The 25,555-nt window shown below is 45.1% G+C and overlaps 1 protein-coding gene across 1 annotated transcript in view; it reads right to left on the bottom strand.

The window, feature by feature from the left end:
- Window positions 1–25,555, bottom strand: part of LOC122816509 (CREB binding protein) — a gene marked incomplete in the record, with an annotated part of 4,149,155 nt that overhangs the window by 257,943 nt on the left and 3,865,657 nt on the right.

Genomic DNA, 25,555 nt, shown 5'->3' with positions numbered 1-25,555 from the left:
GAGAGGAGGTACTGAAGCAAGCTGCTTACCTTTTATTGGGGAATGAAAGCAGTCATTAGAACTGTCTGTATCTTGCAACCCAGAAAAAAGAAGTTATGTACCTACCATAACGTTCCATGTTAGTTGTCTTCATCTCGCCTTCTTTCTTGCTGGTTGGGATCGGAGCCGATCCTCGGCCCGACTGCCATCTTCAATAGCTCGAGAGCTGTTTACTGGCTCGAGGCTACCCCTTATCCCATAATGCCTAGCGATAGCTACCCAGATCTCGTTTGAAATAGCTAACTCCAGACATAACAAGAGAATAAACCAGTCAAAACAACTGGTTGACTTATACCTCCCATATCCTCTAAATCAATAGAGGGAAAATAAGAATACTCAGCCAGTGAAAAAGGACTCCTCTCGATCCACTAGGATAGGGGGACGGAGGGCGGGATGCAAGAAAGAAGGCGAGATGAAGACAACTAACATGGAACGTTATGGTAGGTACATAACTTCTTTATGTTAAGTTGTCTATCTCGCCTTCATTCTTGCTGGTTGAGACAGCGTCCCTAGCACCTAAAATCCTGGGTGGCTCAGTGGAACAGACTCTGCAGAACAGTGGAACCAAAATCAGCTCTGCTCCGGGAGACCATATCCACCTTGTAATTGTGAAATAAAGGTATGAGGATTTGCCCACTTAGCAGCTGCACATATGGAATCCATGGGCAACCTAGACTGGAAAGCTACACAGGTGTCTAATGCCATAGTAGAATGACCTTTTGGTTTAGATGGTAACTCCTTATCCCGTAACTGATAAATAAATTAAATAGTATGGGATAGCCATCTGGATAAAGTAACCTTGGAAACTGGGAGACCTTGTTTGTTTAAGGCATAAGACAGAAACAATTGGTCTGATTTTCTTATTTCTTTAGTTCTATGAAGGTAAAAATGCAATTGCCTGTGCACGTCCAATTGGTGAAGTTTGTACTCTGCCTTGTTGCTATGATTGGGGAAGAAAACGGGGAGATCTATAGATTGATTTAAATTATGTTCATAACAGACTTTGGGAAGAAACGAAGGATTTGTCCTCAGAGAAACTCTATCCCTATGAAAAACCAGATAAGGGGGATGGACACATAGTGCCTGTAATTTTGAGACTCATCTAGCTGAAGTAATAGCAACCAGAAAGAGTGTTTTCCAAAAGAGAAATTTGATGGAGCATGATGCCGCTGGTTCAAAAGGAGGCAAAATTAAGGACGTTAGGACTAGATTAAGGTCCCAGGGAGGAGGGGGGTCTCTCACTGGAGGTCTAAGAAGAGATGTCCCTCTCAAAAAGGCTTTACAGAGCTTGTGAGACATGATGCTTGAATTCTGTAACCAGATGTGAAAATTAGAAATGGCTGCTAATTGCACCGTAATGGTAGCGGAAGCGGCTCCAGAGTGAAACAGTTGTGCTAGTAACTCTAGGATCTCATGGACTGGGGCTGAGAAGGGATCCACATTCCTAGACTCAGCCCAATAAGAAAAACATTTCCATTTGCTAGCATAAATAGTCCTGGTGGTGAACTTATGTGAGGAAGCGATAATCTCATGGACTGTTGGGGAAATGCTAGGGAGCATGGCTAGGATTGGAAGTGGAGCAACCAAGCTGTGTGCTGCAGAGTCTGAAGGGACTGATGCAACCCGCCTGATTGATGAACCAGTAGATCTGGAATCGGGTCCAGAGTCCAGGGCTGATCGAGAAGATAGAGGTGTAGGAATGGAAACCAAATCTGTCGAGGCCAGTAGGGGGCAATGAGGATCATTTTGCAACCCAACGACTTTGCTTTCTGTATGAGTCTTGGTATAAGGGGAAAGGGAGGGAATGCATAAAGGAGTCCCTGAGGCCAATCATGGACTAGAACGTCCCTGGGTAGGTGACCTGGAAGTGGAAGGAGGGAGAAGTAGTTGATGCATTTGCTGTTGAATGGGGTGGCAAAAAGATTGCAGCAAGGCTGTCCCCATTTGCGGAAGATCACCACTCGTGAGGCATGAGGATAGCTCTGCTGAGCCTGTCCGCTATGACATTGGATCTTCCAGGGATGTGCGTCGCAATTAGAAAACGTTGGGAGGAAATCGCCCACTGCAACAGTCTGAGTGCTTCTCAGCACAAGGGGTAAGATTTGGTCCCGCCCTGTTTGTTGATGTACCACACTACTGACATATTGTCTGTGTGGATCGCAATGGTCCCGGAAGGAAGAGAGTCTTGAAGGGCTTGCAACGCTAGGAGCATGGCTCTCATCTCCAGGACATTTATTTGCAGATGGTACTCATGAGGTTGCCAAGTGCCTTGGACTGTCCTGCCCAGATAATGCCCCCCCACCCTATCAGGGAGGTGTCTGTGGTCACTGTGGTTACCGGAGGGGGCTGAATGAAGGGTCTGCCCTGAGTCACTAGTGGGGAGACCATCCACCAGGAAAGGTGCCTTTTGCATGCTTCTGTAATAATGATTATGTGAGACATGGGTAGATCTTGAAAAGACCACTGTGTGAAAAGAAGCCACTGAAGAATCCTCATATGGAAGTGCGCAAATGGAAGGAGGAGGATGGCAGCTGCCATGGAGCCTAGAGTTTGAAGGACATATTTGATTTGTATCTTATATCTGCATTAGAACTTGCACTTGTTGATGAATAGCAGACACTTTTTCCAGTGGTAATCTTGCGAACATTTCCTTTGTGTTTAATTCTGCTCCTATGTAAGTGATAGACTGAGAGGGCAACGAGGCAGATTTTGAAATTTATGGTAATACCTAGCTGGGTGCAAAAAGTGATTGTGTAATTCCGTGCTTGTAGGAGTTGATGCCTGGTGGTAGCAGTGAGGAGCCAGTCGTCTAGATATGGAAACACCTGGAATCCTTGACGTCTCAGGTGAGCCGTGACCACTGCCATACATTTGGTGAACACCCTGGGGGCTGTGGTGAGACCAAAGGGCAGAGCTCTGAACTGGTAATGACTGGCCCCCACCCGAAAGTGAAGAAATCTCCTGGAACGTCTGTCCATCTTGATATGGTAGTATGCATCCTGAAGATCTCTTGAGCACACCCAATTGTCCTGACCCAGAAAGGGTGGAATGGACTGTAGCGTGACCATACAAAACTTTGTTCTTTGTACAGATCTGTTTAATCTGCTGAGATCCAGAATGGGTCTCCAGTCCCCTGTCTTTTCTGGTACTAAAAAGAACCTTGAGTAAATTCCGGATCCGAGCTGGTCTGCGGGGACCTCTTGGATGGCTCTTTTTCTTAGCAGTTTTGAAACTTCTATAACTGCTTGCTCCCTCAGATTGGGTGGAACATCTGGAAGGGCCTTCTTTGACTGTAAGGGGGTTTGATGGAAGGGAATTTTGTAACCTCTGGATATAATGGACAGTATCCATCTGTCTCTTGTTAAATTTTGCCAGGCATTTGGGTACAGCGAAAGTCTTCCCCCGACTGCCTCCAGAGGTGAGCAGCCGGGCAACCCTTCAGGGATGCTGGAAGGGCTTGTCAGAGAAGGATTCTCTGTTGTCCTGGTTCTCCGGACCCCCTCTGCTACGACGGCGGCATCTATTATTGTTGTTTCCCCCTCTGCCTCTGGAGGAAAAAAATCACTACATGTGTCAGGCAAGGCTCCCTGAGATTTGGGGAACCACATCTTCCCACTCTTCTGACCCTTTAGGAAGGGTCTTGAGGGAGTGGAAAAACGGACTCCCATGGCAGAGAGAGTCTTGCCTTCTTCCGCACACCTAGTCAAAGTGTCTTTCACCTGTGGCCCAAAGAGAAAAGAGCCATCAAAGGGGGTGCTGGTGAAGGACGCTTGAAAGGGTTCCGCAGAATTACACAGCCGCATCCAAGCATGCCTCCTGAGGGCCACAGCAGTGCCCACGGCTCTACTCGCTCCATCGGCAGCATAGGAAATGAGCCTCATGGAGGAGTTGACTACGGAATTAAGAGTCGCTAGCTAGCAAGTTACTTTGGCTTGAACTCCCTCAGCTGTAGGATCTTTAAGGGTATCTCCTAGCTCTTTTAGGAGATCCCTCTGAAGACGAGTAAAGTGACATAAGTAGTTCAGGGACCTCATGGAGAAGGTCGCTGAAGCAAACATTCGCTTTCCGTTATTTGTCCATCGTCCTTGTTAGGAGGATGTACAGATGAAGAGGTCTCTGCCATCGCTTTTTTGGTGGCGGCTGCTACCACCATGGCATCAACGGGCACACCCTTAGAAAGAAACTGCTTATCCTGGGGGGCTGTAATGAACTTATTTGGCCTCCTCAGAGTTGGTTCCGCTGTGTCCGGAGCTGACCAAGCCTTTCGAGCCACTACAGACATGAGTGGATCGAAGGGCGGAGAAACCCAGGAGGTAGAAGGTCGGGAACCGAAGGCATCCAGGAATACGGACTCATCTTCGGTAGGAACTAGGGGAGTCCAGTTCCCCCTCTGCCTAAGCATTTCAAGGATGTCCGCGAACGAAACATCTTCAGAGGGGGATCTCGGGGACCCTTCCGAATCATCTAAGTCTTTATCAGAAGTGACAGACTCCGGGAGTCAATGTGCTTCCTCTTGCACTTCTTCTTCCGAGGGGGCTCCACTGGGAGATCAGGAGAGGCCTCAGAAGAGGAGGAAACACCCAATGGGGTGTCCTGGACCAATGGTTCCCTATGCTTGGGGTCTGGAGGAGGAGCAGAGGTTGGCACAGTCACTATAGGGAACAGAGTCGGTGGAGCCAATAGTGGAGCTGACTCGGGACAGTACGCTCCGCATGACCTCAAAGGCGCCCCCATCTCGAGGAAGAGAAAGCTCTGGCTCCAAAGAAACAGGAATCTTTCTCCGTGCCGAGGGGGACGACTCAGAGACCAATGTTGGAGCCAAGCTCACCTGCGCCGAAGCTCCGAGAGGAAGAACAGGGTCAGACAAGCGTCCGATGCCACTCCCCCCCCCCCCCCGGAGCTGACGAGGAAGCTCTGGCGAACTGATTCCTCGATCGAAGGAAGTATCGAGGTAATCGGAGCCAAGGCCGGAATCGAAGAGGATATGGTGATCGGAGCCGATGGTTCCACTACCCGAACCCCAACGAACTCCGGCTCCGAACACATTGGAGTCGGAGGAGGAATATCAAGTGAAGTGGACGGAGCCGATACCTGTTGAGGAGGGCTGGACAATAATTTAGCTAGTGCCTGCGACTTTAACAACCTAATGACTACTCTCTCCACATCGTGATCCGACAGCCTAGAGGACCGAGAGGAGTGAGAGGACCGGTGGCTACACTCACTTTGAAGCAATAGAGACCGAGGAAACGAATGCACTGACTCTAAGGAAGGGGACCTCAACCTCTTGTGACTCCGTGACGGCTCCGAAACATCCGATGGAGCCGACGGGGAGGTTGTCTTGTCGGTGCCAGCCAGGAAACGACTTAGAAGGTAAATGCAGCACAGGAGTCGGCTCCGAGGATGGAGCAGACAGCTTAGTGGATTTTGGGGATTTCACTGGCTGTGAAATCTTTGCTGGTGAATCCTGAGGTTTAACAGACCCCTAAGAATTAATTTGTTCTTACGCTCCTGCAGGACTCTTGGACTAAAAGCATGGCAAGTAGAACAAGAGTCCTGCAGGTGAACAGCGCCTAAACAGTAGACGCAACTAGTGTGCCCATCTGTCAGAGACATTTTCTGACAGCATGAGTCACACTTCTTAAAACCAGAAACCTTAGCTTCCTTAGACATGCTGTACTAAAAAAAGGAGGACTAAGAAGTGACTACTGACACAAAAAACAGTACTAACCTAGACAAACACACTATGCTAACTACAATGACATTTTTTTTTTTTTTGTTATAACAATAAGAGAAAAAAGAGAAAAAGGAGAGCCTCTAAGTTAACGGCTAACCTAGGGAAGGGGGAGGGGCAGGGAGAACTCTCTAACTTAAACGAGTTCTAAGAGAAGGGCGGAATACAAGAAAAAATAACGGCAACAAGTATAACTATTCTAAATAGAAAAAATACTAGAAATATTTTAGATTTAGAAGGAAAGTTTACACAAAAAGCTAAATATACGAGCCTGAGCCACAAAAACGACACCCTCGGAGCTAAAGGGGCAAACGAGATCTGGGTAGCTATCACTAGGCATTATGGGATAAGGGGTAGCCTCAAGTCAGTAAACAGCTCTCGAGCTATTGAAGATGGCCGAGTCGGCTCCGATCCCAACCAGCAAGAATGAAGGCGAGATAAGCAACTTAACATGGTTATGTCCTGGGTGTGGGTGAGCTGAGATTTTTGCAAATTTACAGTGAATCCGCAAGTTTCCAGGATGCTGGAAACCAGATGCAAATGCAGTGTTAAGGAGTGAGGGTCCCTGTGAAGAATGAGATCATCATCTAGAGATGGATAAATCTGAACTCCCAACAGCCTACAGTGAGCTATCAGTGGGGCTAACATTTTGTAAAGACCCTGGGTGCAGTGCAGAGACCAAAAGGCAAGGCAGAGAATTGAAAATGAGTGGAGCCTATCGAAAAACATAAGACTTTTCTACATGAAGGGTGAAAGGGAACATGCAGATAAGCATCTTTCAAATCCACTGAATCCATGGAAGCCAGGGGGGAGGGGGGCTAATAGGCAGCAATGTCTGTAGAGAGAGCATCTTGAAGGTGGGTACACTGAGGAACAGATTGAGGTAGGACTGGTCTAAGATTGGTCTCCAAGGACCGCCCTTTCTTGGAACCAGAAACATTCTGGAGTAGAAACCCTTGCCCATGTGCTCTGGAGGAACTGGATGAATAGTGCCTTGAATTAAAAGTTGTCTTAAGGTGGGGGTGAAGGGTTGAATTTGAAGTTTTGGTGGTTTTGTGGTAAACCTTGGAAAGGTGGGAGAGTCCAGCAAGCCATGAAATATCCATTCTGGATAATGGATAACACCCACTGGTCGGTCGGGCCTCCTCTCAGGAGCTCTGATAGGGCTCGCCAAAGAACTGATCTCTGTTGCCCTGGTTCTGCAGACCCCCTCTGCCGCGTGGGCTAAGTCTTCCATTATTACCCCCTTCTCTGCCACTAGAGGGGGTTTCACCAAGAGTGCTCTGGAAAGATCCTTGAGATTTACAGAACCATATCTTTCCACCTCCCCTCCCTTTGGGGTAGGGTCTATTCGGGGAAGAAAAACATACTCAGACAGCAGGCAAGGTCTTTCCGTCTTTTTCACTCCTGGTAAGAGTTTCCTTCACCTTAGGTTCGAAAAGGGACAAACCGTCAAAGGGGGTGTTAATGAAGGAAGACTTAAAGGGTTTCGCAAAGGAACATAAGCGCATCCAGGAATGTCTCCTGAGACAGATTCCTGTACCCGCTGCTCTGTTTGTACCATCAGCTGCATATGACAACAGACACATGGAAGAGTTCACTATCAAATTAAGAGTGGAGAGCTGGGAAGTTACCTTGTCCAAAACTCCTGCAGCTACTGAACCCTGTAGGGTATCTCCTAGCTCCTTCAGGAGATCCCTTTGTAACCCAGTAAAATGTGTGAGGTAGTTCAGCAATCGAAGGACGAAGGCTGCTGAACTAAACATACGCTTCCAGTATCTGTCCATAATCCTAGATTCTCTATTAGGAGGATGAATAGATGAAGAAGTCTCTGATAATTCCTTCTTGGTGGCTGCTGCCTCCACCATAGCATCAACAGGTACTCCTTGAGTAAGTTAAAGTCTGTCTTGGGGGCTAGTTATAAATTTGTTAGGCCTCCTGGGGACAGGCTCCATGGTGTCTGGGGACTCCCATGCCCTTTGAGTGAGTAATTCAAGCAACTCATCGAAGGGTGGAGACGCCCAAGAGGTGGAGGGTTGAGACCCAAAAGCCTTCAGGAGGACTGCCTAATCATCAGAAGGGTTAAGAGATTTCCAGCCACCCCTCTGTTTAAGAATCTCTAAGATATCTGCAAAAGAGATATCTTCTGAGGGGGACTGTGGAGACCCTTCTGACTCATCCAAGTCAGTATCCGAAGTGACGGACTCCTGTGGGGAGTCCAGATGCTTCCTCTTGCAGAGTCTCTTCCTAGGCACTTCTTCAGTGGGGGCTTCTGGAGAGGTCTCGGAAGAACGTGGTTCACCCAATGCAGCTTCCTGAGGCTCAGGATCTCTACACTTCAATAGAGCATGTGATGAAGAGGCAGACACCGGTGCTTTCAGGGAAGGAGCTGCTCAAACGGATGGAGTGGTCGTCGGGGCAGACAAAGCCCCCCTCATAGCCTCGAAGGCCCCACTGCCCCGACGAGAGGAATCCCTCGGATCTGAAGATTTGATGGAAACCATCTGCGCCGGTACGAAGGGCTCCGAGCTAGAGGTTGCGGCCGAACTCACTCGAGCCGAAGCCCCAAGAGCTAAAGTCGGCACCGGCAAGTCAGTCCTACTATCTTCCCTGGACCCGACTGGTGAGTGTCAGCCCAGAGATCCCTCGGTCGGCACCGAAGACATCAGGGTAGTCGGGGCTGAAAAACCTAGAGAAGGTGTCAGACCCGAGGGTTCCACTATCATCAGTTCCGTACTCTCTGGCTCCGAAACTTCCATGCAGATCAGAGGAGGAACAGAAGATGTAGGAGGAACTAAGGTCGGGTCCGAAGCCCCCGAGGTCGGTGCCGATAAAATTTTTGCCAGTGCCGGCATTTATAGAAGCTTCTTCACCATGCAGTCCACATCCAAATCAGACAGTCTACTTGAGGCCCATGAAGAATGTGATGAAGCCACTGATTGCAATATAGGGGACTTTAAGGTAGGAGACACCGGATCAAAGGTCGGGGACCGGCTCCTAACTATAATGACAGTCGGCTCCAAAGGCTGTGGAACTGATGTTGAAGCTTTGCTAGAAATCGATTTCGATGTAGATGGAATTTTTGTCGGTTCCATCTTTTTGGAGTGCTTGTCTGATTTATCCAGTGACTCTTGAAAAGAGGATTTCAGCAGACCCTTATCCATTAGCTTTCTCTTTCTCTCATGCAACACTCTTGAGCTAAAGGAGTGGCATATAGCATAGCTTTCCTGCAGGTGTAACTCACCCAAGCAGTAGACACATTCAGAATGTCCATCAGTTATGGACATCTTTTGCCCAAATCTAGAGCATTTTTTGAAGCTAGACTTGGCTTACTCCTTCTCCAGCTAAACCATTATCAAAGGCAAAAGATCAATAATATGAAACACAGCAATAACACCCTATTAAAAGGAGGGCTCTCACAGTAAAGATTCACACAAAAGCTAGTAAAGCCTTGTGAAAAAAAGGATTTAAGAATTAAGCTCATAATGAAAATATTTATCTGCCCAGTATAAAAAGAAGGGCTGTAATTTAACAATAACACATAAACATGCAATAAAATACTACAGATATGTCAAGAAAAAGCCACAAAACATGGCCACGAACTTTTATAATAATATTAAAGACAACTAGGTGCCCCTTGAAAAAGAAGGGCTAAAACTAACACAACACACTCTCTTGTAATATCTAATACAGAGAAAAACTATGTGCCCACTGAAAAAGAAGGGCTACAATCTAAATGAAACACATTGACTTGTATATGGAAGACAAAGAGAAAAAAAGGCCTAAAAACACAGCCGCTAATTTCTCAGTTATTAAGCTAAGATAGAGATAGGGAGAAAAGAAGGCCTAAAAAAAATGGCCCAATAACTAACTATACAATCTAAATACTGTAAACGATCTGAATACAGACTACACAGTCTAACTATTTCACTAACACAATACACACTCTTTATGTGACTAAATAACCACTTAAGCTATTATAACAGCTATTTTTTGTAAGAAAAGAAAAGTTATTCACTGGCCAGAGCTGGTGAACGTCCGATCAAGTTGCAGCGGCAAATGATATCTGAGGGAAGATCAGGGTGCATCATGGATAGGGAGTTGGCCTCGAGCTGGTTGAAAACCTTGAGCTTTTGCAGTTGGCTGAGTCAGAGCCGAGGATCGGCTCCGAACCCATCAGTAAGAATGAACGGCGAGATAGAACAACTTCACATTATTCTATTAAATGGAACTATATCTATGCAAGTAGCTGAATTAGTAGCTACAACTGAAGCATGTAAAATTGGCAAAGATTAGTCAGTAATCATTTACACTGATTCTCATTATACGGTGCTGTGCACGATTTTAGTACACTTTGGAAAGAAAGGGGTCATTTATCAACATCAGGGACAGTCAGTAAAAATGCTGTTTTCGTTAATGAACTGTTAGAAGCTTTATTATCACCAAGACAAATAGCTGTAGTGAAATATGCCGCACATAAGACTGATAGTTCCTTTGTTGCCAAGAGTAACGGTTTTGCTGATATGGCGACAATACAGGCTGCATTGCCTTATACTGTTCAGGCTATATTTCTGCGGCAACAGAATGAAAATAAAAATTCTTCTTTACAGGAGTTATGGATTTTCAAGACCAGAAAAGGACTCAGAGAAGCAGATGGACAAGTGATAGGTGTAGAGGCTCTCCAAACCTTTCGTGGTGCCATCTGGACAACTGACAAGTAGCCCCACTAAATTTTCTAAATCTGTTGGTTAAAACCTATCACTTGCCTTATCATTTGGACAAAAATGCATTAATACAACAGATTTTCATTGACTGGCATGCACCTCATTTCTCAGAAGTCACTCAACATTTTGCAAATACTTGTGTTATTTATTTAGAGCATACTGTGTCTAAATCAGTACCGGCACCGGTTCAATCAATATAAAAGCCTTAGTGACCTTTTTTGTTCTTTTCAGCGAGGCTTTATTAAACTTCAACAAATACAGAAATTTAGTTATACTCTAGTAATAATTGATGACTTATCTGGATGGGTAGAATCTTAACCTTGTGTGAATGATGTACCATCCCATAGCCAAGAAGTTACTGCATGAATTAATGCCTAGTTTGGTGTTCGTTGTAGTATTCAGTTAGATAAAGGATTTCATTTTACTACTCAAGTTATACAGCAACTCTGTAGAGCACTAGGTGTTACAGATCACAAGCTTCTGGAACAGTAGAGAGATAATCAAACTATTAAGCTTAGACTAGCTAGCATGTTTGTGAAGAAAAAAGAAGTTATGAACTCACCATAACTTTTCAACTGTGTTGTCCATTTTCATTCTTCCTCAACAAATGGGTTAGGGTCTGACCCTCTGCTCTGACTCGGCCACTTTTTCCAGCTCATGGAACACAAACTGTTCAGCTACCCCTTACTCATAATGCACTAATTAGCAACCATACCTCAGATATTACTTAAAACAACTCAAGAATATAAAACTGAAACAGATTACTAAGACCAACTGACCCAAAATAACATTTAATGAACTGTAGCTCTTCTGCATATGCCTTCAAGGAGTTTTACAACTCCCTGAAGGCATGTGTCGAGGTGCTGGAGTTCATACCTCAGGTATTGTCTGCTGACCTTTTAGGCTATATAGTAATTAACAAATAACAAGGATACGAAATAAAATTATCTGGAGCTCAAATAAAGGAACAATGGTTCCTTTAGCAGCTTCTATTCTTTCTAGAAGTCAAATTGGTAGGGGATTGGAGAGAGGGGAGCTGAGGAAGAATGAAAATGAACAACACAGATGGAATGCTACGGTTAGAGTACATAACTTATTTATCTGATGATGTCATTTCCACTCATTCCTCAACAAATAGGAGAGAGTCCCGAGCTACTTAAATCCTGGGAGGAATCCAAGGAATGATATTCCTGAGCACCACTAAGCCAAAGGCTGTTCTTCCCCTAGAGACCAAACCCAGTTTGTAATGAACAATAAAGGTATGAGGATTAGCCAAATTGCAGCTGCACAAACAACGTCCAAGGAAGACCTGGATAAAAATACAGAAGAAGTTGCTATAGGTCTGGTGGAATAAGCCTTTAAAGGTTTTGGCAAAGATAAACCCATTTTTTTAAACAAAGAAAATACAATCAGTTAAACATTTAGCTAAAGTTACTTTAGTACCTGGTTTGCCCAATTTTAAATCCGAAAAGGAGACAAATAATTGGTCTGATTTCCTGAAAATGTTTTCTCTTATGTAGATAAAAACATAAACATTCTCCTTTGTTTGTAAAATTTGGAAAGAAAACTGGAAGGTTGATAGTTTGATTGATACTGGATTCTGACACCACCTTAGGAAGAAAGGATGGGTTGGTTCGTAAGGATACACTATCCTTATGAAAAATCAAATAAGGGAGCTTAGAAGATAGGGCTTAAAGTTCTAAGACTCTTCTACAAGAGATAATGGCCACTAAAAGCACAGTCTTCCAGGTTAAAATTTTTAGCTCACATTTGGCTGACGGTTTAAAGGGGAAGTGGGTCAAAGACTGTAAAATCAAATTCAAATCCCATGGAGGAGTGGGATCTTTAAAAGGGGTCTAAGGGGACTTACAAAGTCTGGAAGAAGCTAACAACTAATTACTTACTCTAATGTGAAAACAGAAATGGCAGAAAGTTGTACTTTAAAAGTTGAAGAACTAGCACCTTCATTAAAAACTGTAGCTAAAACTCGCAAACTTTAGGAACTGGGGTTGAAAAGGGATCAATGTCATTTTGCTGCACCAAACAACAAATTTTTTTCCATTTACTTCCATACATTTTTCTAGTAGAAGCTTTGTAGGAAAATAAAAAGAATGTGGTAGACGGGAGTAGAGAGCCTGGGCTGTCTAGCTATCAATGGAACTGGAGAAACCATGCGGTCAGTTTTAGGCCTAAAATGTCAGGGTGTATCATATCTGTCGGGTGAGACAGAAGGTCTAGAACTGGATCTGGAATCCATGGTGAGCAAAGTAGATGAGGCCAAAAAAAAGGGAAGCAAATTTGATGAGGCCAGTATGGAGCAATGAGGATGACTGTGCTCTTCAGTCGAGATGCCTTCTGAAGAAATCTGGGAATTAGAGGTAATGGGGGAAAGCGCAGAGGATACTGGGAGGCCAATTATAGAGAAGAGCATTTCTCTGCGACTCCCTGGTGGGGGGATCAGGGCAAAGAACCTACTGCACTTGTTGTTGAGGGGAGATGCAAACAGGGAGCAGCAAAGTTGGCCCCATCGATGGAAAATCTTTGGTGCCACTTTCATGATGAGTGACCATTCATGAGCCATTATATTGGACCGGCTTGACTTGTCTGCTATCACGTTGGATTTCATAGGAATGTGCACTCCTATCAAACAATGACTGGATGAGATTGCCCATTGCCACAGTCTCAAAGCTTCTTGGCACAAAGGGTAAGACTTGGTTCCTCCTTGTTTGAAGTACCAGACCAATGACATATTGTCCATCTGAATCTCAACAGTCCGGGAAGGGAGAGTGTCTTGGAAGCCCAGCAATTATAGGACAGCTCTCATTTCTAGGACACTGATATGCAAAATGACCTCTTCAGGGGACCATGTGCCTTGGACTGTCTTTCCCAAGAAGTGCCCCCCCCACCTGATTTGGGAAGAGTCCATGGTAACTATGGCCTTGGGCTGAGGAACAGTGAAGGGGCAACCTTGCATTATCTGACCGGACTAAATCCACCAAAGGAGGTAATTTTTGCATGCCTGAATTATTTTGATTTGGGTGGACAAAGGTTCATGAAGAACAGACCACTGAGTCGCTAGGGCCCACTGAAGAATTCTCACGTGGTATCTTGCTAATGGAACCAAAACTATCGCAGCAGACATTGACCACAGTGCTTGAAGAATCAAATGAGCCGAGACAGAATAATTCTGGATGATCTTTTTGACTTGGAATTGTATGGTTTACATCCTCTGTAAAGGAAGGGAGGCTGTCAAGGAGACTGTGCTGGACAACGCTCCGATGAACTCTAATACTTGAGTTGGCTGTAGCTGAGATTTGTTGTGCATGATAGCAATTTCCAGGTGAGAGCAAAACTAAGTATGTAATCTTGTGTTTTGATCAGAAGATGCCTGACTGGAGCGGTTATGAGCCAATCTAAGTAAGGAAACACGTGGTACCCTTGCAGGATCAAGTGAGCTGCCACTACTGCACTGCATATGGTAAACATCCTAGGGGGGGCAGTGGTGAGACCAAAGGGCAGAGTTCTGAATTGGTAGTGACTGGCTCCCAGCTAGAAGTGCAGGAATCTTCTGGATTATCTGTTAATTTTTATATGACAGTACTCATTCTGAAGATCTATTGAGCACATCCAGTTTTCCTTGTGCAGAAAAGGCAGAACGGGCTGAACCATGACCATCCGGAACTTGGTGTACTGAACTGACTTATTCAGAGTGCTGAGAACCAAAACTGGTCTCCAGTCCCATTTTCTTTGACACTAAAAAGAATCTTCGGTATGTTCCAGACTCCTCCTGGTCTGGGAAGACCTCTTGGATTACTATTTTCTAGCAGCTTTTTTTATTTCTAGTGTTGCTGCTTTCTTTTGACTGGTTAGAACATCGGGAAATTTGTTTATGATTAAGTGGGTAGGGAAAAGGGTATTATATAACCTCTGGAAATAATCCACTGCATCCATGAATCTTTTGTAATCTCTAGTCAGGCTCTCTGGTGCAGGGATAAATGACCCCCGACTGCCTCCAGAGTTGGAGGATCGGGCCCCCTTTCAGGAGTGGTGGAAGGATATGTCAGAGAAAGTGTCTCTAGACCCCTGGTTTTGCGGGCCTCCTCTGCCACACTGGCAGTGTCTTCTGTTAGAGTGCCCCCCGGGTGAGCTTTCTCCACATGGATCTTGAAATGCACCCTGGGACTTTCTGAACCACTTTTTTCGACTGCCTCTGATTCCTAAAAAAGGTACTTTGAGGAGTCGAAAAACGTATGCCCACAACAGACAGGGTTTTACCATCCTGCTCACACCTGGATAATGTGTCTTTAATCTTGGGGCCAAATAAAGAACTTCCATCAAAGGGAGCACTGACAAAGGAAGACATGAAGAGCTTTGTGGAATCCCACAGGTGCATCCAGGCATGCCTCCTAATGGAATGCCTGAACCCACTGCCCCTTGAGGTATCTTCACCTGTATGTGAGATGACCTCATGAACAAATTTTAAACAGAACGTGACGCAATTGAGCTCTATGTCTCAGAAGTAATGGTCACAGAGAGGGATTTGGTGAGTTCTTTAATCAAATCCCTCTGGAGTCTGGTGAAGTGCGCCAAATAATTCAGTGACCACAATGCAAAATTTGCTGAAACATATAAATGCTTCCTGAATTTGTCCAGTGGCTTGGAGTCCCTGTCAGGGGGATGAACAGAGGAACTTTGTTCTGCAAGTTTTTTTTTTTTTTTTTGTGGCCACCTCTATGACCATGGCATCAAATGGTATTCCTGCGCTCCAAAGTTCCTTAAACTTAGGTGGTGCCAGTATCCTGTTTGGTCTTTTGGGGGTCAGCTCAATGGAATCAGGTTCCTTCCACTCCCACTGAGAGATGAAATCAATGAGCTCAGTGGGCAGAGTCACCCAGGAGGTATATGGGCCAGCCCCAAAGGCTTCCAGGAACAATGACTCCTCTTGGGAAGGGTTGTCGGTAGACCAACCACCCCTTTATTTAGAATCTCTAATATATCTCCAAAGGAGGCATCATTAGGTGGTGATCTTGGGGACCCTTCCCTCTGACTGAAATCAGTATCCTCCATGAGAGACTCTTAAGGAGAGTCTAAGTGCCTCCTTTTGCAACCTCTCTTCCTAGGTACTTCTTCGGCAGGATCTTCTGCAGAAGTATCGGAAAATATTAATATACCTTGCTGGGTATCCTGGAGTCTTTGGGCTGACTGTCCTTGTGCTGCAGGAAGTTGAGGCTCAAGATGTAAAGAAAACTGTGTCTGGGAAGTAGCAGTTGAGGAGGGTGGATATGTCCTTTCTCTTGGAGCAGAGAAAATTCTCTACAGTACTTCAAAATCAGAATGCTTCAGAGAAAAACAGACTGACGGCTCCAAGAAGACATGCTTCTACACCATCAGCTCCTTTCAACTTGAAGGCAAACCACTTAAAGTAGGGCTGGAGCAGAGCTGAGGCTCCCAGGGGCAGAGATTTCTGCACCTGTTTCTGTCCTGTAACTCATCTAGCGCAGATACAAATTATTAGTTTTAGCACTTAAATTTGCTTATTCGCGCTCAGCACTTGTTCAGAACTTGTAAGCACTAAATAAGCTACTAATTACTATAGCACTCAACCTTCCTCATTACCTAGAGGAAAACAGTTTTTGTACTTACTTTTCTCACTTTCTTAGAGAAAAAAAGCTGTTGTACTCACTTTCCTCACTTATCTAGAGGAAATAGTTTTTTATTCAGGCATGTCCAAGGGTCAGCTCCCAGTGTTCTCTCCTGTCTATCTGATGAATCTGGGCATCTTGAGGCAATGCAAAAATTGCCACATGTGCACAGACAACCCTCTCCATGTACCACCAAACACTACAACCTGTGAAAAATGCACTTATCTAGCCAAACTGGAGGTAAAGCTCTCTCCAACCAAGACTGAACTTGACAGTCATGAGGAGAAGGTAAACATTTGCACCACACCACACTCTTCACATAGTCTCACTACATCTACACCACCAAAATCAACACATAGTAACACAAAAACATTCGCAGAGGCTCTCAATAATAATCTGTCTAAGCAACAGAGACCTCCAAAGCAGAAATGCAAGCAACCTCCATCCCCCAACACAACCCAAATGACACATAGCCCACAGAGTCAGTGTGCCACTCAACCACAGCCAATAAGGCAAAACAACGTACCCAACACACTAGTCATAGGTGACTCTATAGTCAGGCACACTGATGTCCCACTCACCAGGCTAAACAAGGAGAAGGTTACTGTCAGCTGCCTGTCGGGTGCCAGGATCCGCCACATAACCCATGCACTCAGGTCACTCCACAACAAGTACAAATATGACTCTGTCATTGTCCATGTTGGTATGAATGACCTGAGACGTACCCCCCTGGACTACATGAAAAGAGACATGGAAGAGCTCTCTGATCTTGTAGCCCAGGCAGGTATGACCCTAGCCCTGAGTAGCATTCTGCCATCGCCCAGAATGATACCGCAGTACAAGGATAAAATGAATTACTTCAACAATTGGCTAAGCTTCTGGTGTCATTATAAGGGGATCCAGTATCTGTCTGCTTGGGATGACATGGTTGACAGACCACGATGCTTTGCCACAGATGGCCTGCACCTGTCGCCCCTAGGATTTTGGATACTGGCTAAGGCTCTTGCTGCCCCTATAGTGCCTTTTTTAGGCAAGGTTCAAATAACAAATTCACCACCGTAACAGGAACAGGCAAGCAGAAACTGAGGTAATGCTACTCAATGCTAGAAGTCTAAATCTCAAAATATACTCACTTGAGGCACTCCTTAAAATGGAGAACATCGATATCTGTGCAGTGACTGAGACCTGGTTCAAGGCTCCAGAGAGCACCCCTGCACTACCAGGCTATAACTCATACCACACTTTTCGGCCATGTAACCTGGACCGAAACATCAAAGGTGGAGATGTGTCCATATTCATTAAGGATATCCACACCTCCAGGCTAGTTGCTCAGCATAATGCATCCAAGGTTATCCAAGTGCAACAAACTCTGGGCAAAACTGCAATCCAAATTGTAGCTTGCTACAGATCCCCCCACCATGCCCCAGGATTCCCACTCCTCTTTTCTTGATGTACTGGAAAATATTAGGGTTCAACCAAACACCCTAATAATGGGCGACTTCAACTACCCCACCATTAACTGGGAAAACTACTTGAGTACCAACTCCTTAGCTCAACGCTTTCCGGAATTCATAAACTCCAATGCCCTGGATCAACTTATCCACACCCCCACCAGGGGCAACAATATCCTAGACCTAGTCATTACCAACATGACTGACTGGTGTTCCACACCTGAAGTCAACTCCTCGTTGGTCCGATCTGACCATAAGCTAATCACCCTTGATATCCACATCCCGCCCCGACCCCCCATTAAGGAAACCACGGTAAAAAATTTCTCCAAAGCCAACTTTATGCTTCTTAAGACCGAAGTGCTGAACTTCATGACACCCATGCAGATGGACAATACAGTTACAACTGCTGAATCCTACACAAATGCACTCTATAAGCACTTACACGAGTGCATGGAGCGTGCTATCCCAAACGGAACCAAGATGCTATCCTCAAAACAAAGGAAGCCAATCTGGTGGTCCCATGCCATAAACAAACTGTACAACAGAAGGAAGAAACTGTTGCAAAAGACAGTAAAATCCCATAAGTGGAGGAGCTCCCTTGGTCAGCCTCAGTAAGAAGCTGAGATCCCTTATTAAGATCTTCCAAAGCTAGCTACGAAAACAAAATTGCCACTAATTCTAAGGACAACGACAAAGCAATCTATAGCTATGTCAAAAATCTCGATGGCAACACCCAGATCTGCTCCGAGTTACAGCACAATGGCACGAAAATTACAGAACCAACTGATATTGCCAACATCCTGGCAGATAGGTTCAGTGCTAACTTTATCCCCCCCCACCCCCTAAAGGGCCCATATAGATAAAGGAAGAATGCAGAATCCCTGTAATCACAACTACGAAGGTAAAAGCTGCACTCTCTAAAGCCAAAAACACAGCATCGATGGGACCGGACAACATTCCAGGCTGCGTTTTACACAAACTTCAGAACAAACTGGCTCCCCACTTAAGCACCATATTCAATAATAGCCTCGCATCAGGCTTTGTGCCCACTGAATGGCACACAGCAACAGTTATCCCACTCCACAAAGGGGGAGTCACCACCGATCCCAGGAACTATCGACCTATTAGCCTGACGAGCCTTGTCTGCAATGCCATGGAACGTATCAACATGGAACGCAAACAAAAACATTGGTAACCTCCAAACTCTGGATCCCACCCAGTTCGGGTTTGTGAAAGGCAGATCATGCCTCCTGAACCTGATCGACTTCTTTGAGGCAGTCACCAAAGCCGTAGATGAGGATAAGGTAGTTCACACAGCCTATCTTGACCTCGCCAAGGCTTTCGACACCATCACCTATTCTGGAATTATAGCTAAACTCACTAAACTAAGTATAAATCCCTACGTCACAAGATGGGTTGCCAACTGGCTCACTGACAGAACCCACACTGTAAAAGTTGCAGACTCCAAATCTGACCTTAAAGCAGTGACAAGTGGAGTACCACAGGGTTCCGTCCTGAGACCTCTCCTATTTGATATCTACTTCTCTGAAGCACAGGCTAACACAGAAAGCCTCTGGCTAACGAAGTTCGCAGATGACTGCAAACTAGGAGACATAGTCAAGTCCCCAAATGATGTGGACATCCTACAGAAGGGCCTCGCTGAGACAGATGCCTGGTGTCAGAACCATGGCCTCAAGCTCAATGCCAAAAAGTGCAGTGTCATCCCCTTTGGTAAAAACTCTGCACCCATGAAAGTGCAGTTGTGTACACTTACCACAAATGTAGATGTTCGAGTATATTCACTGTTGCAGTCATTACACTTGGGTAATCTGCTGGCAGGTTGCCCTCAGTTGGCCTGATTAACAAAGTCTTGGGTCCTGCGTTGGTTGCTGTCCCTTCTTCCATGACGTCAGGTTGTCAGGGGTATAAAACATGCAGCTGATGCCATTACATCAGTTTTTCTTGCCCCAGATGTCAGGTGCCCACCAAATGGGGAGCAAAATATATAAATAATTTAAAACACAAAAATATATACCTCCAAACAAAAGCAATTACACGAAAAAGGCTTTTAAGTGTAGAAAAATAAAAGAGAGGCATAGTAAGAGAAAAAACAGGGGGCTGGAGGGAGGGTAACCAGGACTGCAACAGTGAATACGCTCGAACATCTACATTTATGGTAAGTGTACACATAACTGTACTATGTTCTTCGTGTTTCACTGTTGCGGTCATTACATTTGGGTAGATTCCCAAAGCTAAGGTTGGGAGGATGGATTTATACAGTATTAGGACTGACTATAAGGCCCTGCAAAACAGCAGTGGCAAAGCCAGCTCTGGCTTTAGAGAAAATTGGTAAATGATAGTGCTTGGTAAAAGTATGAACTGAACTCCAGGTAGCAGCTTCTAGAATATCCCTGGTAGGAACACCTCTGAGAAAGGCTGTAGAAGTAGATGCAGCCCTGATGGAATGGGATCTGATCCCCTGGGGGATAGGTTTTCCATGGTGCTTACAGCAGAAATGAATACAATGGCGTATCCATTTGGAAATGGTTTGCTTTGAAATAGTCTTTCCCTCTGCCACTGCAGCAAATGCTACCAGCAGTTGTTCAGATTTTCTTCAAGATTTAGTCCTGTCCAAGTAAAATCTAAGTTGTCTGTGTACATCCAGTGAATGCAGAATCCGCTCCCCCTTGTTCTGTGGATTGGGAAAGAAAGTTGGCAAATGAATGGACTGATTGAGAGCCACAGTGGATACCACCTTGGGCATGGGTTGGTCCTGAGTGACACCCTATCCGCATGAAAGATGATGAAAGGCTCCACTGCCATAAGGGCCTGCAATTCAGAAATCCTAGCCGAAGTGATTGTTAAAAGAAAGGCTGTTTTCCAGGAAAGAAATTTTAAGTCTGCAGTAGCAGCTGGCTCGAAAGGTGGTAGAGTGAGTTTCTCCAATACAAAGTTAAGGTCCAAAGTAGGGGATGGAGCTCGCCTGGGAGGCCTCAAGTTTTTGGCCCCTCTGAGATATTGCTTTAGCAGAGGATGAGAGAAGAGGGGGGGGTCTGTGTTGTAATGAGCTGAAATGGCTGAGGCATGGATTTTTATGGAAGATAAATATAGGTCCTTGTGAAGCATCTCAGTTAAGTATTGCAAAATATGAGATAAACTGGGCACTGCTGTGCTCATCCCTTGAGATTGATTCCAGGCACAGAATCTTTTCCATTTGTCAGCATAAGATTTTCTAGTACTAGGTCTTCTCGCCTCCAAAATGACATCCATCACAGGTTTGCTGTGGGATGCTAAGGGGGAATTTAAGTGATTAGCCAAGCTGCAAGATTCAATGCTTGGAGTGGAGGGTGTAGAATTTGGTTGTTCTGCTGAGACAGTAAGGAAGGTGTCTGAGGCAGGTGCCATGGAGAAATTTGTGACAGACTGTGTAGGAGTGGGTACCAGTGTTGGCGAGGCCAGACTGGAGCAAGCAAAATAATTTTTGGTTTGTCCTGTTTGACTTTTAATAGAATTTTGGAGAGCAAAGGCAGAGGGGGAAAGGCATAGACTGACAGGTTTTCACAGCTGAAGGACAGAGCATCCACTTTCCAGGCTTTTTTGTGAGGAGTTCTTGTGCAAAATTTGTCCAACTGCTAAGTTCTGGGGTGAGGAAAAGATTTCTATGTCTGGGCTCCCCCATTTGTGTGTCAACATGTTGAAAATCCGTGGCTTCAGTTTCCATTTGCGTGGGTCCATGAGATTTCTGCTTAGTTCGTCTGCCAAAATATTCAGCTTTCCTGGCAGGAATTGAGCTTGTAGTTGTACGTGATAGCTCAAAGCCGTGTTCCACAATACCATGGCTTGTCTGCAGAGGAGGTAGGAATGTGTACCCCCCCTGCTTGTTTATGTACCACATAACTGTGGTATTGTCTGTCTTTACCATTAGTTGTCCTGGATGAAGGTAGTCTGAAGGCTGTCAGTGCATTCTGTACAGCTAGCATTTCTTTTTGACTGATATGAAGGTGCATTTGATTCGGGCTCCATTTGCCCTGAATGCACTTCCCTGCCAGATGAGCCCCCCATGCATAGTCTGATGTTTCTGTTGTTAGGGTTTGGGTGGCAGGGGGTGGTGTGAATGGCAGTCCCTTGTTTTGGTGGCAGGCCTCTGCCCACCATAGGAACTCTAGTTGCAGGCACGGTATGATAGGAATCATTGTTTCCAGGCTGTGACAATGCTGACTCCATAAACCTTTTAAGTACCACTGAAGTTTCCTCATATGCAGTCTTGCATACGGAATTAGAAGAATGCAGGAGGCCATGAACCCTAAGACTTGAAGTATTTGTCTTGCAGGTAGCAGGATTTTTGTGGCCACCTGTTTGAAGTAAGTCACCAAATGAATTTGCTTTTCTGGCGTAAGGAAAGCCATCTGGGCAGTTGTATTCAAGCTTGCACCCAGGAATGTAATTTTTTTGAGAGGGTATTAGTTGTGATTTCTTTTCGTTTATGGTGTCCCCCAGACAAGTTAGAACTCTTTTTACAAACGCCAGATGTTTTTGAAGAATGGCCTTGTTTTCTGCCTGAATTAGACAATCATCCAGGTATGGATATATTTGAATGTTTCTTTGCCTGCAAAATGCAATTACTGGAGCCAGGCACTTTGTAAAGACCCTGGGCACAGTAGATAAGCCAAATGGCAGTGCAGAGAACTGATAATGCAAGTAGTCTGCTTTGAAGCGGAGGTATCTTCTGCAAGATTCCCTGATTGGGATATGCAGTTAGATCTAGAGTTGCCAACCAGGCATCTTTGCCTAGCATAGGAAGTAACTGGTGAAGAGTCAGCATCTTGAATTTTGGAATGTCCAGAAAGGTGGTTAGAGCAGACAGGTCCAGAATTGGACGCCATGATTTGTCTTTACTGGGTACCAGGAAAAGTCTGGAATAGAAACCTTGTCCCTTTTCCTCTTCTGGTACTAGTTGAATAGCCCCCATGTTTAAAAGGGAAAGTACTTGTTTCTGAGCCTCTGCCCACTGATTTGGGGGCAGGTCTGGCCATCCGTCTGGAGTTGGCAATGTGTGGAAATGAAATCTGTATCCTTGGGACACTATATTTAAAACCCATTTGTCCTGGGTTATAAGTTGCCAGTTTTTTGCATGAAGTGCCAGGGTTTCCCCCCCAAAGGGGCAGCTAAAAGGTAACTGATTGGTAATTCTAAAGGAAAGTCATTGAGACTGTTTATCATAGGGAGGTGTCTTGTTGTTTCCAGATTCGGAAGAGGAGGCACCCCATTGCTTAGTTCTGAAAGTCCCTTGGGACTGAAACCTGTTGCTTTTGGAATGTCTGGGTTTGGCTTGAGTGGCTCTGGAAGGAACTGGAAAGGACCAGTTCTTAGTAGGCCAGTGACTACTAAATCTTGGAGATTGTACTTGTAAGACATCTTTCACAGTTTGCATAGATTTAGCTTTATCTTCCATCGTTTTTAGAACTTCTTCAGCCTTATTGCCAAACAGACAGTCCTGCTGCAAAGGAGCATCCAACAATTTTGCTTTAACATGATCAGGCAGCGATTGCTCCTTAAGCCAAGCATGCCTTCTAAGCACAGACCCAGTAACAACAGCCCTGCAAGAGGCCTCCAAGGAATCAAAACCACATTGCAAAGTATGTTTTCCAACTTGTTCAGCTGAATGCAATAAATCCTGTAAATCTTTATTTTCCACACAGTCAGACAACATCATTTTCTGTTTAAGCAGTCCTATGATATGCTGCTGATATTTTAGCATATGGAATTGACAGTTTAAAGCCCTGACTGCCAAGGTTGCAGAAGTATAAACCTTTTTACCTCATCTATCCAGCACCCTGGAGTCTCTATCAGAAGGGGTAGGATTTTTAGCAGTAGAAGTCTTAATGCCCTTGGGCCCCTGAGAAATGGTTTCAGGGTCTGCAACAGGATTTTTGAAAAGGAATTTGTGGAAGTCAGGAACCCTGTAGTATCTGTCTGGCTTACAAGGGGCAGGAGGCAGAGAATCAGGGGCCATACTGGATTCTGAAAACACATCATCAACTATGTCTAGTACAGGAGGTATAGCCAAAGGCCTATGCTGAGGAAGAAGGAGGAAATCCCGAAGCCTCTTTTTGGATTCAGAAAAATCCTGACTTTCCCAGTGGAAATGCTCCCTTAAGGTATGTAAAGTTTCCCCAAAAGAAAAATCCTCAGGGGGAGAGGCAGAAGGAATGGAATCCTCTGCATCAGAGTCCTCATAAGTAGGTACGGACAAATCCTGTTCATTAGAAGAGTCAGAAGAAACGGAGTCCTGTTCAGAAGATTTATAGCCAAGTTCAGCCCTAGGCCTCCTAGAAAGGGGGGGGGGTTTGACTACCCCTGATTAAAGTAATTAAATCTTCAGCCATTTTGATCATTTGTTTTTTAGGCATAGGAGCCCGAACATGCGACCTGGGCATCGGTTTTGTAGACATAGATCGAGATTTTGGCCTTAATATTGAAGGTGATGTCGGTTTAATATACAAATCTGTAGGCCTGAATACACCCTCAGAAACCGGTGCCTGTACAGCAGCTCCGGACCCATTCAAGGTAGAGACATCCACGGGCTGCATAGGTGAAGCATCTCGCGGTGTACCGGACTCCGAATGGGTCTCAGTAGAGGCCTGTGAATCAGAAGTAACGGGTATCAGGGGCTGCGAAAGCACCTCACTGAGTACCGGCGAACTGGTGACTGGATTAGGAGAAGCGTCGTCTGCAGTTTTGGACCTGAACGGCCTGTCTCTGTCTTTTTCTTTGTGTTTTTTGGTATTCCAGTAGTCGGATTGCTAAATGACATCATTTCTGGATAATTAAACCGAGAACCGAAATATTTAGAAGCAAAAATGTACTGACGGCAGATAGTGCACTGAATAAATAAAGCACAAAACTGACAACAAGGTACATTGTGGTCAGGGCCTAGGCAAGCAATACAGTACACATGGAAATCCTTATGAGGTATTTACTTCCCACAAGTAATACAATTATTAACTTTTACTGACATTGGTAAGGAGTAAGAAAAAGTTTCCCCAACGAGGTACTTAGCTTTTTAGTTGAAGACTTCGGTTCTGAAACTCGAAAACGAAAATTTCAGGAGTCGGCTGACCGGCACTTGCGAACTGCTTCTGCTTTGGGCACCGCGTAGCAAGAAAGAGTGTAATGGCATCGGCTGCATATTTTATACCCGACGACCTGACGTCATGGAAGAAGGGACAGCAACTGACGCAGGACCCAAGACTTTGTTAATCAGGCCAACTGAGGGCAACCTGCCAGCAGATTACCCAAATGTAATGACTGCAACAGTGAAACACGAAGAACATCTACCACATAAGGCAGCAATCTACTTAACTCCGAATGTGTAGCAAGAGACCTTGGGACCCAGGTGGACAGTAGTCTTTACTTTGATAGTCACATCGCCACAGTAGTCAGGAAGTCCTTCTACATGGCACATCTCATCATAAAAGAGTTCTCATCCAGAAAAAAAGAGGTCATTGTTCCCTTCTACTCGACACCCATTAGACCCATTATAGAGTACAAAGCCCCTTTTGGAATGTACCTCACAAGACATCTGCAGCAGCTGGAAAAGCTACAGAAGTACCTCACAAAGAGTATTAACTGGCCTCAAACAAATGCCCTACACTGACCGCCTCAAAAAACTCCAGCTTTACTCCGTAGCATATCGCCTACTCCGAAGTGATCTCTGCCTAACATATAAAGCTAAGTCAAACCCAAAGCTGTTGGACACGCTACACCTAAAGAAATCCCAATCCCTCCGAGCTACACGCTCTAGGGACCTAAACCATGTCACCACAAAAAACAGGACATGCTGGAGGGATGGATTCCTGTCGCAGAGGCTTCCCATACTCTGGAACAGGCTACCCATCTATGTCAAGAAAATTTCTTCATTAGCACTCTTCAAGAAAAATCTTGATGAATGGATGGGAAATAGGAAAT

Source organism: Protopterus annectens, chromosome 12.part0, assembly GCF_019279795.1.
Source record: "Protopterus annectens isolate FY-2018-M chromosome 12.part0, PAN1.0, whole genome shotgun sequence".
Taxonomy (NCBI): Eukaryota; Metazoa; Chordata; order Ceratodontiformes; family Protopteridae; genus Protopterus; species Protopterus annectens.
Note: the sequence above shows the minus strand (reverse complement) of the source record. Positions and strands in the feature narration are given on the sequence as shown.